The following is a 14,300-nucleotide window of genomic DNA, read 5'->3' as shown; positions in this document are numbered from 1 at the left end:
AGAAACGCTGGACTGGAAGAAACACAAGCTGGAATCAAGATTGCTGGGAGAAATATCAATAACCTCAGATATGCAGATGACACCACCCTTATGGCAGAAAGTGAAGAGGAACTCAAAAGCCTCTTGATGAAAGTGAAAGTGGAGAGTGAAAAAGTTGGCTTAAAGCTCAACATTCAGAAAACGAAGATCATGGCATCCGGTCCCACCACTTCATGGCAAATAGATGGGGAAACAGTGGAAATAGTGTCAGACTTTATTTTTCTGGGCTCCAAAATCACTACAGATGGTGACTGCAGCCATGAAATTAAAAGACGCTTACTCCTTGGAAGGAAAGCTATGACCAACCTAGATAGCATATTCAAAAGCAGAGACATTACTTTGCCAACAAAGGTTCGTCTAGTCAAGGCTATGGTTTTTCCTGTGGTCATGTATGGATGTGAGAGTTGGACTATGAAGAAGGCTGAGCACCAAAGAATTGATGCTTTTGAACTGTGGTGTTGGAGAAGACTCTTGAGAGTCCCTTGGACCTCAAGGAGATCCAACCAGTCCATTCTGAAGGAGATCGGCCCTGGGATTTCTTTGGAAGGAATGATGCTAAAGCTGAAACTCCAGTACTTTGGCCACCTGATGCCAAGAGTTGACTCATTGGAAAAGACTCTGATGCTGGGAGGGATTGGGGATCAGGAGGAGAAGGGGACGACAGAGGATGAGATGGCTGGATGGCATCATTGACTCAATGGACCTGAGTCTGGGTGAACTCCGGGAGTTGGTGATGAACAGGGAGGCCTGGCGTGCTGCGATTCATGGGGTCACAAAGAGTCGGACATGACTGAGCGACTGATCTGATCTGATCTGATCCGAATTTTGAGTATTCCCCATTCCTTTTATATTCTGGAAATATATTTATATTTCATGGGATAGTTCTTTTGCTAGCTTCAACTTCCAAAATAGTACTGGCAAATGACCAAATCTGGAACAGATGCTGGAGTGTCCTCTGAGAAAACATGGCACCATTAAATTATCATCTCCTCCTAATATTTGTTAAAATTTTTCTTAGGATACACACCTGAACAGTACTTTTTAATCCAGAATGTTCAATGACAGTTCTTCCTGAAATCTTCTTTAATTTGAAGCAGTATTTTAAATGATTTCACTATTTGTGTTCTTTTAATTGAATCTCTAAAGCATAACATAAAATTCTGAAGTTCTATAAGGGAAATCAGAATTTGAAGAACAAATGCTGTCATCATAAATGCATTTGGAAAAAAATTTATAAACCAGGGATGAGATATAATCTCATTTGCTTCAGACTCTGGCAAAAGCCAGTTGTGACTAACTAATTCAGAGTTGTTTTTATTTTGGTTGTTGCATGGGACAGATCTGTTAATAGAAACGATATATAAATCAAAAAGATCCAGAAAAAGGTATTGAACATTGGTAGCAGTAAAAGGGGAAGGCTGTCAAGAACTAAAGTCTGCAAAAATCATCTTTCCATAAGAGATAAAAACTTGCTGCAGACAGATGCTTATAAGACCCCAGCTTTGTTGAAGAGGACAGCTTTATAAATAGATGCACAATAGCAGCAGCCAGCTGTTCAAAATAATTGCCAGGAGATATTTGGTGATGACAACCTGAAGAAAGTCATCAATGCAATTATTTCACACCAGATCAGTCCAGCAGATCTGCTGAACCCTCTTGACTGTTTGAGTGAGTGTAATACTCGTTCTTGGGATGACAATGTTGCTTGCTCATTTATTCTATAATAAACAATGATTTCAACGGTGATTATATTGTTGGATAATTATTAGTAATTAAATCAGGGACAATTAACTCAGTGGGTTAAAGTTTCAAATATGGGAGGCTAAGTTTCAATACACTTATGTCTATAGAGAAATTCTCTGTCCCAGCATAAAAGACTAGGTTTGTATCTCCAGTCATTTCAGGAAAGCATACCAGCTGGCTGTAAGTCAGGACAATGTCCTATTGTTAATGTCTTAATCATTGTATCATGACGTAGAATAATTTCCCAGTAGTTCTATAAACTTGATCAGCGGTTTCTTAAATGCATTTATTTTATAACCACTAGTGTTCATCATTCATTTCCTTTCATTACCTCTTGAATGACCTGCATTTTTTCTTTTCAATGCTTTCAATGCTTTCTTTTCAAAAAGCTAGATTAATTATATAACTATCCATTTCTATGGTTCAACCACAGTTTCATGAACTTTTCAGTTCTTCCTGGGACTTTTGTGTTAAATTTTTGTATTATTTGATTCACATGCTAATAACACTTTTCCTGAGCCTTTTGCAATATAGTGTTTCATATGAGGCTTAAAGAAGTGTTTGTGGAAGATCTACTTTCCCTTTGAAAAAATCAGATTTTCATGAACCAACATCATGAAGCAGATATTCAAAGGTTAAAATATAAACTTTATTCACTCATCAAGTGTTAACTCAATGATAATTATGTGTGTAGTGGAGATAAAGGTATGAAATTCTAGTGGGGAGTTCTATTAACTAAGTAAAATTAAATGCTATTTCAAACTTTAAATTGTGCAAAAGCAATGAGGCTTTAAACTTTAAATTGATGATGGGACAATTTATTTACCTGTAGTTTTGGCATGTCTTGTTTTACTAACACTCTTTCTCTAGATACTGTTCCCTGAATAAATGCTTTGGTTTGGGGGATATTGATTACATTAACACATATTTCTTGAGCATCCATTATATGCAAGAAACTACTGTGGGATATAGAGCAAAAGAAGTGAAAATGACTGTTCTATTATTAAATAAGGGCTAAATAACTGGCGAGATAGGCCGTAGTGATGCATAGTTAAGACAATTCTTAATTTACTTATATATTTAAGCCAGTCCTAATGAAAACCTTAGCAACAGTTTTTTGTAGAAATTGACAAGTTAGTTCTAAACCTTACATGGAAATGCAAATGATCTAGGAAATACCTACTCTAGACCTTTTGTATGCATGTATAGTCATGTATTTCACACACAAATAACATAATGCTAGGAGATATATCTAGAGTTAAAATTTTTAGAAGGTAAGAGATAATTATTTTAATCATATTTTCAATGGTCATTTACTTCTTCCTTCCATAGTTGATGAAATAATTAGATACCTTTTTTCCTATCATCTTTCCTCTGCAGCCTTCTAATTTTGTTGGCAATATTATCTTTACACAAGATTTATAAAATTTTCATTCTGTTCTATTACTATAAATACATAGTTGCTTAGTTTTAGTTCTATATTTAGTATGATTTAATGTTCATCAATAACATTTTCACCTCAGCTTTTTATTTTGTTGTATCACTTAGCTGGCTAGATTTCATCCTAGAGTAATTTTTTCAATAAGAAAAACATTTTCAATAATTTTTTCATAGATTCAGTACTCCCTGAGTTTCTGCATTTTTGTTGTTTGTTGTTTAGTTACCAAGTTATGTCCAACTCTTTTGGGACCCCATGGGTTGTCCAAGGAATTTTCCAGGCAATATAAACTTCATTGCAAACCAATAAAATAAGTGTAATAAAAGCTATGATCTATTTGTTATATATCCCAGTCTCCTATGGGCTAGAAATATTTTCAAGATATGCAGCATTTAGTTGTCCTTCCTTCCTTCCAACAAAGATCTACGGCAATAAATACAGAAAAGACTGCATCTGCCCAGAGAAGTATGAGACAGCTTCTAAATGGAGAGACAAACTGAGCTGGACTTTGAATAACAAGTAAATTTTCATTAGGTAGAGGAGCTAGAAATAGCATCCCAGGCAACTAGCGCAGCATAGAAAAGGCGTGGAGACAAGGCACTGCGGGAAATGGTAAATGGTCCTGGGAAGGGTGATCAAAAGCAGTAAGATTGGTAGTCATTTAGGTCAGATTGCAAAGGCTTTGAAGATGGTGATAAAGAGCATAACAAAGGACTCTTTATTAGCCAGGAGCCTTTGGAAAGAAGACTCACTAGCAATTATCTTTATTGAACAGTCATAAGCTTCCAGGCACAATACAACCAAATCATCAAAATCAACTGGATTTACTCAGTATGAGAAGCTCTAGGCCCATGTTGCTGCAAATAGCATTATTTTGTTCTATTTTATGGCTGAGTAATATTCTATTGTACGTATGTACAACATCTTCTTTAGCCACTCCTCTGTTGATGGACATTTAGGTTGCTTCTATATCCTGGCTATCATGAATAATACTTCAATGAACATTGGGGTGCATATATCTTTTTGAATTATGGTTTTCTCCAGATATATGCCCAGACGTGCGATTGCTGAATCATGCGGTAGCTCTGTTTTCGGTTTTTTAAGGAAACTCCATACTGTTCTCTATAGTGGCTGTACCAGTTTGCATTCCCATCAACACTGTAGGAGGGCTCCCTTTCTTTCACATCCTCTATAGCATTTATAGTTTGTAGATTTTTTGATGATGGCTATTATGATCAATGTGAGGTGATACCTATTGTGAATTGTGCTGTGCTAAGTCGCTGCAGTCATGTCCGACTCTTTGTGACCCTATGGACGGTAGCTCATCAGGTTCTTCTGTCCATGGGATTGTCCTGGAAGAATACTGGAGTGGGTTGCTGTGCCCTCTTCCAGATCTTCCAGACCCAGGGATCAAACCTGCATCTCTAACGTCTCCTACATTGGCAAGCAGGCTTTTTACCACTAGTGCCACCTGGCAAGTTCAATACCTATTATATGTGGAACCTAAAAAAAAAAGAGACTACAAATGAATTTATCTACAAAACCAAAATAAGAGTTACAGATGTAGAAAATAAGCTTCAGGTTACTGGGAAGTAAGGGAGGGAAGAGGGATATATTGGAAGATTGGAATTAAAAATATACACACTACTATATATAAAATAGATAACTAATAAGGACCTACTGTATAGCAGAGGGAGCTCTGCTCAATACTCCAAGGGCCTATATGAGAAAAGAATCTAAAAGAGAATAGATGCATGTATTTATATTACAGATTCGCCTTGCTCTGAGCCTGAAACAAACACAATATTGTAGATCAATTATACTTCAACAAAAATTTTAAAAAATCAACTGAATTCAAAAAACAAATGAACCGCCAAACCAGAAACTGAACAAGTATCAACAATTATCTCAACTCTGTAGGACAGATCACCTTTAAGAATGGACAACAATCACGGAATTTCATAAATGTCCAATAAAATTTTGGTAATTTGAGAACCAATAGTATCAGCAGTCACACAGAATAATGTTTTTGTGGATTGCTAGGAAAATAAACAACTCATAGGGAAGCAACCAAGACCATATATTATCATGAATTTCCACTTTCAACACAGTACGAATTAGATGTGGGAAATGTAGTGGCCTTTAAGACACCTGATTCATGTCACTTTCAGGCTGAAATGTCTTAACAGTTTTTTTTCTAACTTGAGCATAATCACACTACTTTGGCAGCTGTGTGGAAATGTCTAGAATTGCCGCAATTTTCATCATTGACTTATTCTTGGTTCTTTATGTAAATTTTTAAAGAGCTGGGGTAAAAATCTTATTGGTTACATATGACAGTCACAAATCAGTACATCTCTCTTGTTAAAATGTTAAGTGAAATGCATGCTCGGGAACTTTTTTCTCATAGCCATGGTTTGTGTGGGTGCATGCTTTTCTTCTCCAGGTTCATGAAGTCCATGTCTGTTCATAGATGTGCTTCAGGGGATCAATAAATGCCCCCAGTTACAAGCAAAGTGTTCTGCATTTTCCAAGGATAGAGTCTACAGTTTTCATCAGGTATTCAAAGTGATCTTGAGGACCCTACATTTAAGAACTATTAGCATAGAGGTAAAAGCATCTGTGATTTCCTCTTTCTTGTCTCAAACACAGTGGAAAGCAGGACAGTAGCTAGCCATGCATCTTGAATGCCTTTTGTGAAAAATAGTCCTTAACTGAATGCCAAAACGTAGACATTGTGAAAGGAACAGGTGCTGAGTTCAATAGCTACCAACTTCTTTCCCTCTAGGTGTGAGATGAGCGCTCTGAAAACTCCCAAAGACTATCTCTGGCAGAGGCGGTTGTTGTTTCAGAGCAGATAACGAGTCACAAGTAGGTTTTCCTGACACTTACTTAAAAATTGGTGTGGGACAATATGTTTTGCCTAAGAAGACAAATGATCCTCTGGTGGCTCAGTTGTAAAAAATCTGCCTGCCAATGCAGGAGACGAAGGTTTGATCCCTGGGTCTGGAAGCTCCCATGGAGAAGGAAATGGCAACCCACTCTAGTATTCTTGCCTGGGAAATCTCAAGGACAGAAGGTCCTGGCAGACTGCCGTCCATGGGTTCACAAAAAGTCAGATTTGACTTAGTAACTAAACAAAGCAACAAGAGGATAAATATATATGGAAATGTGGTAAATACTGTGGTGGCACAGTTTTACTTAATCTATTAATGTATGTCACAACACAGCCATGGGGTTCACTGGCCAAAATATCTCTGTTTTTGTCCCTGAAAAACAAGCTGGCACACTTCCTTTTTTGCATTGTTCTTACCAACATCTGTTTAGAATTGTCTGAGCTCTGCTTCTCTGAATTCCAGCTAACATGAGCGATCCATTAACTTTATTTTGTTCCGGGAATGTCTAAATGTTTTTGTTATAAATTCCTGAAGATCACTTAACCTCTGTTGAACACTGGTGCTCTTTGGAAAGGCTTTTTATATGAAGCCCTAGTGGGATAAACAGTCATCGAATGTTATCAGGATTCTCCTTGATCCTATTATATTTTCTAAATGATTGTGCATATATAAGCTCTAGACTTCCTCAACTGCCAAGAATTATTCTAATTTCTGACATTTATTACAAATTCTGGTAATCTAACTATTGGTGTTTTGTTGCAGAGACCAGTTATTTTCAATGCACTGGTATGACATAATATTAGATGTTTCAGAATTCCCTCTCACCTTGATACAGCATATTAAATTTTTATTTTATTTCCTGTTTATGATTTTGGTTGTTAATAAGCTAATTTTAAGCTAGCATGACTACTATTTCCCTTTAATACTAAATTATAGCATTTTGAGAAATTAAAAAGTGCTTCCATTTGTAAAAAATTTTCTAACCTATTTTATAAATGCAGCAGGATGACATTTAATGAGCCATTTACTGTATTTTCATAACGAGGTTTTTTATCTGCAGGGCTCCTGTTACTCTGCCCTCGCTCTGATCTAGTGTACACATCACTATGTCATAGGCAGGTCTGGGAGTCATGTTAGTTTTTTTTTTCTGTTGCCTTTGTGTGCTTACTTCTCGCCTATGGAGTAAAGCACAAAGTAAGGCCATGGCTTTGTACATCTTTCTTCTGATGGTTACACCTAATTTCTGAAATTAAGGTATCTGCATTACATTACACATACTTTCGTATGACCTACTCCACATTACAGGCACAGTGTTCTTTTTTATCTGAACATAAACATTTTGTAAATTTACTTGCTAACACTGTCCTTGGAAGAAAAGTACAAGAGAATATGAGTATGCCAGAAAACAAGGAAATATTCAATTCCAATGTTGATAAAAGGAAATACAAGTTAACTCATATGGGCTCCCACTGGCCAAATTTGGAATAATTAGAGCATGAGTAAGAACCACAATGTTTGTTTTTTTTTTTTAATGAATTTATTTATTTTTTATTGAAGGATAATTGCTTTACAGGATTTTATTGTTTTCTGTCAAACCTCAACATGAATCAGCCATAGGTATACATATGTCCCCTCCCTCTTGAACCTCCCTCCTATCTCTCTCCCCATCCCATCCCTCTAGGTTGATACAGAGCCCCTGTTTGAGTTTCCTGAGACATACAGCAAATTCCTGTTGGCTATCTATTTTACATATGGTAATGTAAGTTTCCATGTTTCTCTTCCCATGCATCTCACCCTTGCCTCCCATCTCCTTGTATGTACTGAAACAGACACATGTACCTCAATGTTCATTGCAGCACTATTTACAATAGCTGGAACATAGAAGCAACCTAGATGTCCATTGACAGATGAATGGATAAAGAAATTGTGGTACACACACACGATGAAATATTACTCAGCCATAAAAAAGAACACATTTGAGTCAGTTCTAATGAAGATGGATGAATCTAGAGCCTCTTATACAAAGTGAAGTAAGTCAGAAAGAGAAAGATAAATATCATATACTAATGCATACATATGAACCTAGAAAGATGGCTCTGAAGAATTTATCAGGGCAGTGATGGAGAGACAGACATAGAGAACCACAATTTTGACAATTATAAATAATAGAACAGATAAATATCAATGAGTCTAAAAGAAGTTAAAGGAGGAAAAACTCTTTTACCTTCATTGGTGATGACAATTATAACAATCCCTTACTTTGAAAACTGGCAATTAAAGGGAAAAAATAAGTATCTATCCCAAATATCTATCTTGCCTTATTCAAGGAAGTAGAACTTATCTTACTTGATAAGAGGAAATGTTCTTTTATATATGAATGCCAGGTAACAATTCTATCTATAAGGGATGATAGAATTTAAAAAGTCATAATTTTGTACTCAATCTAATAATGAATTCAGGCAAGGATCACCTATCTATATAGGGAAGGATCAAGGATGCTAGATTCATTATAGGAAAGACAGTCAAGTGCATAGGTATTTCATACTCTACCAAAGAGTCAGTTCATAGACTACTTGTTGGAATAACATAAATTTACAGGGGAGGCATCTGGCTTTCTCCATCCTAACCAAGTGATCAAATATAGGACCACGTATGCCCCCTGATGTGAGATGATTTAACATATGTATCACTATCTATGAAACATTCTCTCAAACATGCCGATGTCTCTGTTGTTTACAGACTTAATCTACTTTAAACTTAGTCAAATATTTACAGAAAACAAAGGAGTAAAAGTAAGAAATGAAGTGAAAATGCAAGAAACTATACAGACAAATCCAGAATGTACAAGATAGCAAGACTAGCTTGGTCATGCATGGGCACAAGAAATAGACAGCAGGACTATTGTTGTAGATTAAGAGACAATCTCTCTGAAACTGCACTTCTTGGTTTTTCTTAAAGCCATAACATATGTTTTAGAAACAACTGGGGGAAATTGAATATGGACCGACATAGATGATGATATTGGAATCTTATGGAGATAAGAAAGCCTTCTTAAGTGAACGATGCAAAGGAATAGAAAAAATAATAGAATGGCAATGACTAGAGATCTATTCAAGAAAATTAGAGATACCAAGGGAATATTTCATGAAAAGATGGGCACAATAAAGGACCGAAACAGTCAGGATCTAACAGAGGCAGAAGAGGTTAAGAAGAGGTGGCAAGAATACACAGAAGAATTGTAGAGTACAGATCTTAATGACCCAGATAACCATGCTGCTGTGGTCACTCACCTAAAACCAGACATCCTGGAGTTTGAAGTCAGGTGAGCCTTAGGAACCATTACTAGGAACAAAGCTAATGGAGGTGAGAGAATTCCAGCTCAGCTATTTCAAGTCCTAAAAGATGATGCTGTTAAAGTGTTGCACTCGATATGTCAGCAAATTTGGAAAACTTAGAAGTAGTCACAGAACTGGAAAAGGTCAGTTTTCATTCCAGTCCCAAAGAAGGGCAATGCCAAAGAATGAATCTTCAAACTACTGCATAATTGTGCTTATTTCACATGCTAGTAAAGTAAAGCTCAAAATTCTTCAAGCTAGGCTTCAACAGTATATGAATCAAGAATGTTCAAATGTGCAAGCTGGATTTAGAAAAAGCAGAGGAACCAAATATCAAATTACCAGTAACCACTGGATCACAGAAAAAACAAGAGAATGCCAGAAAAACATCTACTTCTGCTTTGTTGACTATGTGAAAGCTTTTGACAGTGCAGATCAATAAACTGTGGAAATTTCTTCAAGAGATAGGAATACCAGACCGCCTTACCTGCCTCCTGAGAAACCTGTATGCAGGTCAAGAAGCAACTCTTAGAACCAGACACAGAACAATGGGCTGATCCAAAATTGAAAAAGGAATACATCAAGGCTGTATATTGTCATTTTGTTTACTTAACTTATATGTGGAGTACATCATGTGAAATGCCTGACTGGATGAATCCCAAGCTGGAATCAAGATTGCTGGGAGAAATATCAACAACATCAGACATGCAGATGACACCACCCTTATGGCAGAAAGCAAAGAGGAACTAAAGAGCCTCTTGATGAAGGTAAAAGAGGAGAGTGAAAAACCGGCTTAAAACTCAGCATTCAAAAAACTGGCATTCAGTCATGGCATACAGTCCCCATCACTTCATGGCAAATAGATGGGGGAAAAATGGAAACATTGACAGACTTTATTTTCCTAGACTCTAAAATCACTGCAGATGGTGACTGAAGACATGAAATTAAAAGACACTTGCACCTTGGAAGACAAGCTACAACAAACCTAGACAGCATATTAAAAAGCAGAGACATTACTTTGCTGACACAAGTCCATATAGTTAAAGCTATGGTTTTTCCAGTAGTCATGTACAGATGTGAGAGTTGGACCTTAAAGAAGGCTGAGTGCTGAAGAAGACTCCTGAGAGTCCTTTGACAGAAAGGAGATCAAACCAGTCAATCCAAAAGGAAATCAATCCTGAATATTCATTGGAAGGACTGATACTGAAGCTGAAGCTCCGATAATTTGGCCACCTGTTGCAAAGAGCCGACTAACTGGAAGTGTTGAGAAAGATTGAAGGCAGGAGGAGAAGGGGAAGACAGAGAATGAGATGGTTGGATGGTATCACTGACTCAATGGATGTGAGTTTGAGCAAACTCCGTAAGATAGTAAAGGACATGAAAGCCTGGCAGACTGCTATCCAGGGGGTTACAAAGAGTTGGACACGACTGAGCAACTGAATGACAACAATGGAATCTTTAATTTCTTAGGTACGATAATCACATACTATCACTATAAATGAAAATGTCTTTTCTTAGGGAATACATGCTGGAGCCTCTTTGTGTCTTTCACTACTTTCACATAATTTATTTTTAAAAAGAAATAAACACATTTATAGCTACGTTAAGCAAATGTGGCAAAAGTTAACAATTATTGAATATGCATGCTGAGCATATGGATGTTCATTGTTCATTTAACATTTCAGCATTTTCAATTGTTTTATACACATTTGGAATACACATTTGGCAACAAAACAATAAAGTCATATGTGTTTTGTATGTGCAATCTTATTTGTGTATACATATGTAATTTAATCTCTAAAAGTACAATTAAAATATTTGATCTTTGGAGTCTTTGTATTTTCATGTGATGCTACTTTGCTGGGGGTTGCTGGGCCTCCAGATCAACTTGTGAAGCCATGTCAGCTCATTTTGGATGGAAGTGCCCTCCATTTCTCTTAAATCTGTTACGCATGCACAGAATTTATGTGGTGTCAGCAGCATGATGGATGTTCCCAATACTATGAAGGAATTATAGACATATGTTGCAGTCATGACTGTACAGGATGCCATGAAATGAGAAAGAACAGGGCAGCACAGTGAAATCTAGGATGAAAGTAGAGATCAGAAATCTAAGAGCAGGGGAAAATTGTCAAAGTGTATAGAAAGGGATTAAGAGGATGGTGAGCATAAGGAGGCAGGACGTATGGAAGCCATGTGTCATAAAATATGCCATATGGTGTTGGAAGGTGGCAAAGAAAGGGCAAGTGCCCTGAAGAGATGATGAAGGTAAAATCACATTGACAAGGACCAGACGGAGTTCAGCACAGTACAAGTGGGTGGCATTCCTATCACAAGGTGATGGGAAGCCTAGAAACAATTCTAAGCTAGCAGGGTGGTGAAAATAAAGGAATCCACTTGAGCTGGTGAGTAGAGGATTTTGAGGTCAGAAAAAGTCAAGTGATTTGAAGCCAAGTCAGCTGGAAGAGTGAAAGTACTGTTAGCTTTGAAATAGGTTAAATCTAATTTAAAATTTTTAGCTCTGCTATCTTCTACCTGTGACCTGCCAATCAATTGGGGTCTCAATTTTGTTTTTAAAACTTGTAAGTCAGAATTTTGGAAAAAAGGTAATAATTGGTGAATAATGAACCTTTAGTTTTATTCACAGAGTTAGTCAATCAGATGTGATAATCTGATACATGTTAATTTGATCACATACATCATGATCACACAGACTTAACAGTGATTGAGAGAGGATCATAATTTACTAGGATTTTTATATTATTAGCCCTCTCTGACCAGGGGACAAAGTATTGTTCAGCAGAGCAGAGGACAATTGTAAAACTCACTCTGGATGAAATCCCTTGAATTGGACTTATTTATCATTCATCAATTTATTTATTGAGGACATTCTGCATATAATAGATTTTATGCTAGGCAGTGGCTTATATTGAATAGATAGGATGTCTGTCTGTGGATTTATAACATGTTGGTTTCTATTTTCTTTATTTGTATATTCCTTCAACAAACATTTATCGAACGTTGTCTCTATTTTTTATTGGGCAACTTCTATGTACCATGTTCCTAAAACCATTCACACATATACTTTCTATAAAATCAGGTTTTGTTTTTGGTGGATCTAGCTAAGAAAGAGCTAAAAACTATGCTGCATAAAATATGAGATGAATAAATTACGTTAAAGTCATTCAAAAAGCTTGTAATCTGACTGAATAAGGAAGGCCACAAAAAATGTAAATGCAGGGTAAAATGTTATATTCCAGAAGAGTCACAAATAAAACTCAAAGAAAAAAGAAACTGCATCTAATTTGTTAGTGGGGAATAAGCAATAGTGAAAACGTTGATAGAAAGTGTGTCATTTGAGAAGATCATCAAGGACTTAAAATGGTGCATTAGTTTCTCCAGACTGCCAAAGCAAATAAATTAGGTGGCTTAAAAACAACAAAAAAATCATTCTCTCACAGTTCAGGAGAAAAGAAGTGTAAAATCAAGGTGCCAGCAGATTTGTTTCCTTCTGGAGGCTTTCCTTCTGGAGCTGGGAGGAAGAATCTGTTCATGCCTTCCAACTTCTGGTGATCATTAGCAATCCTTCATTTTCCTTGGCTCATGATAGTATCACTCTAATCTCTGACTACATCTTCACATGACATTCCCCTCAGTGTATCTCAGGATACACTTTTTCTTGTAAAGATGCTAATCATTAGATTTAGGGCCCCCACTAAATTCAGCATGATCTCATCTCTAGAGCCCCAGCAAATTACATCTGCAAAGATGCTATTAGGTCACATTCTCAGGTTTTGAATGAACACAAATATTTGGAGAGATATTAGTCAACCCAGTACAGATGGGAAAGGAGTTCTCCAGGGTGAAGAGAAAAAAATATGATCAGATGTACTTTAGGGATGTGTTAACAGAGAAAAGAGTAATCTAGTCTACTTAGAAAGTGCACAAAATGTGGGGAAAGAGGGAGAGGTATAGACAAAAGGAGCTCTTTTTCATCCTTTGATACTCATAGACAGTGTTACACTTTGCATGCTCTTATCAAACAATCCTTTTCTGTCCTCCAGAGAATTAACTGATTGTTCCTTTGTATTCCCGTTACACTTTAGTCTTAACTCTTTAATAGCACTTACTGTATTGTATTGAAATTTTATGTATACATATCTATTTTATTAGACTGAGTCAGGATGTAACTAAGCTATTTGGCTTAGTATTCCCAAAGCTTAGCACAGGGCTGAACATATAATAATCACACACCAAGTACTTGTGGAAGAGTGAAGGGATAAACATGGATGGGAGGAACAAAGAGGGAAGGGCAGGCAGATGGATGCATGGATAGATAGATAAGATAGTTAGCCCTGTGATGCTTTACAGAGGATCCAGAACGCCAGCTTGAGAATTCTAGGCTTTATTCTGTAGATAATGAGCAATCTCCACAGGTTTCTGAATAAGGGAATAATTAATTATAACTATGCTTTAAAATTAAATATCTGTCAATGGTATTTTATATGAATTGGAAACAAAGGAAAATCTCAAAAGAAAGATAAATTTCAAAGATTATTGTTAGGAATTGTGGACACAAAACAGCCCCTGTGCTTTGGGGATGGAAAGAAGAAAAAAATGGAGGCAAAATGAACAGGCTTAGTGATTGGACTACTGTAGTCCCATTAACATAAAAAGTTAGGTAGGAAAAAAATAACTTTCATTTGCAAATGGTAATTTACCTTGGAATGTTTTAAGAGTTTAGGGAGAACATTTCAGAATCTAAATTTTACTATTCAATGAGATTGTTGTTGTCCAGTCACTAAGTCCTGTCCAACCCTGCAATTCCATGGACTGCAGCATGCCAGT

The sequence above is a fragment of the Bos mutus genome, chromosome 14, assembly GCF_027580195.1.
Source record: "Bos mutus isolate GX-2022 chromosome 14, NWIPB_WYAK_1.1, whole genome shotgun sequence".
Lineage (NCBI taxonomy): Eukaryota > Metazoa > Chordata > Mammalia > Artiodactyla > Bovidae > Bos > Bos mutus.
Note: the sequence above shows the minus strand (reverse complement) of the source record.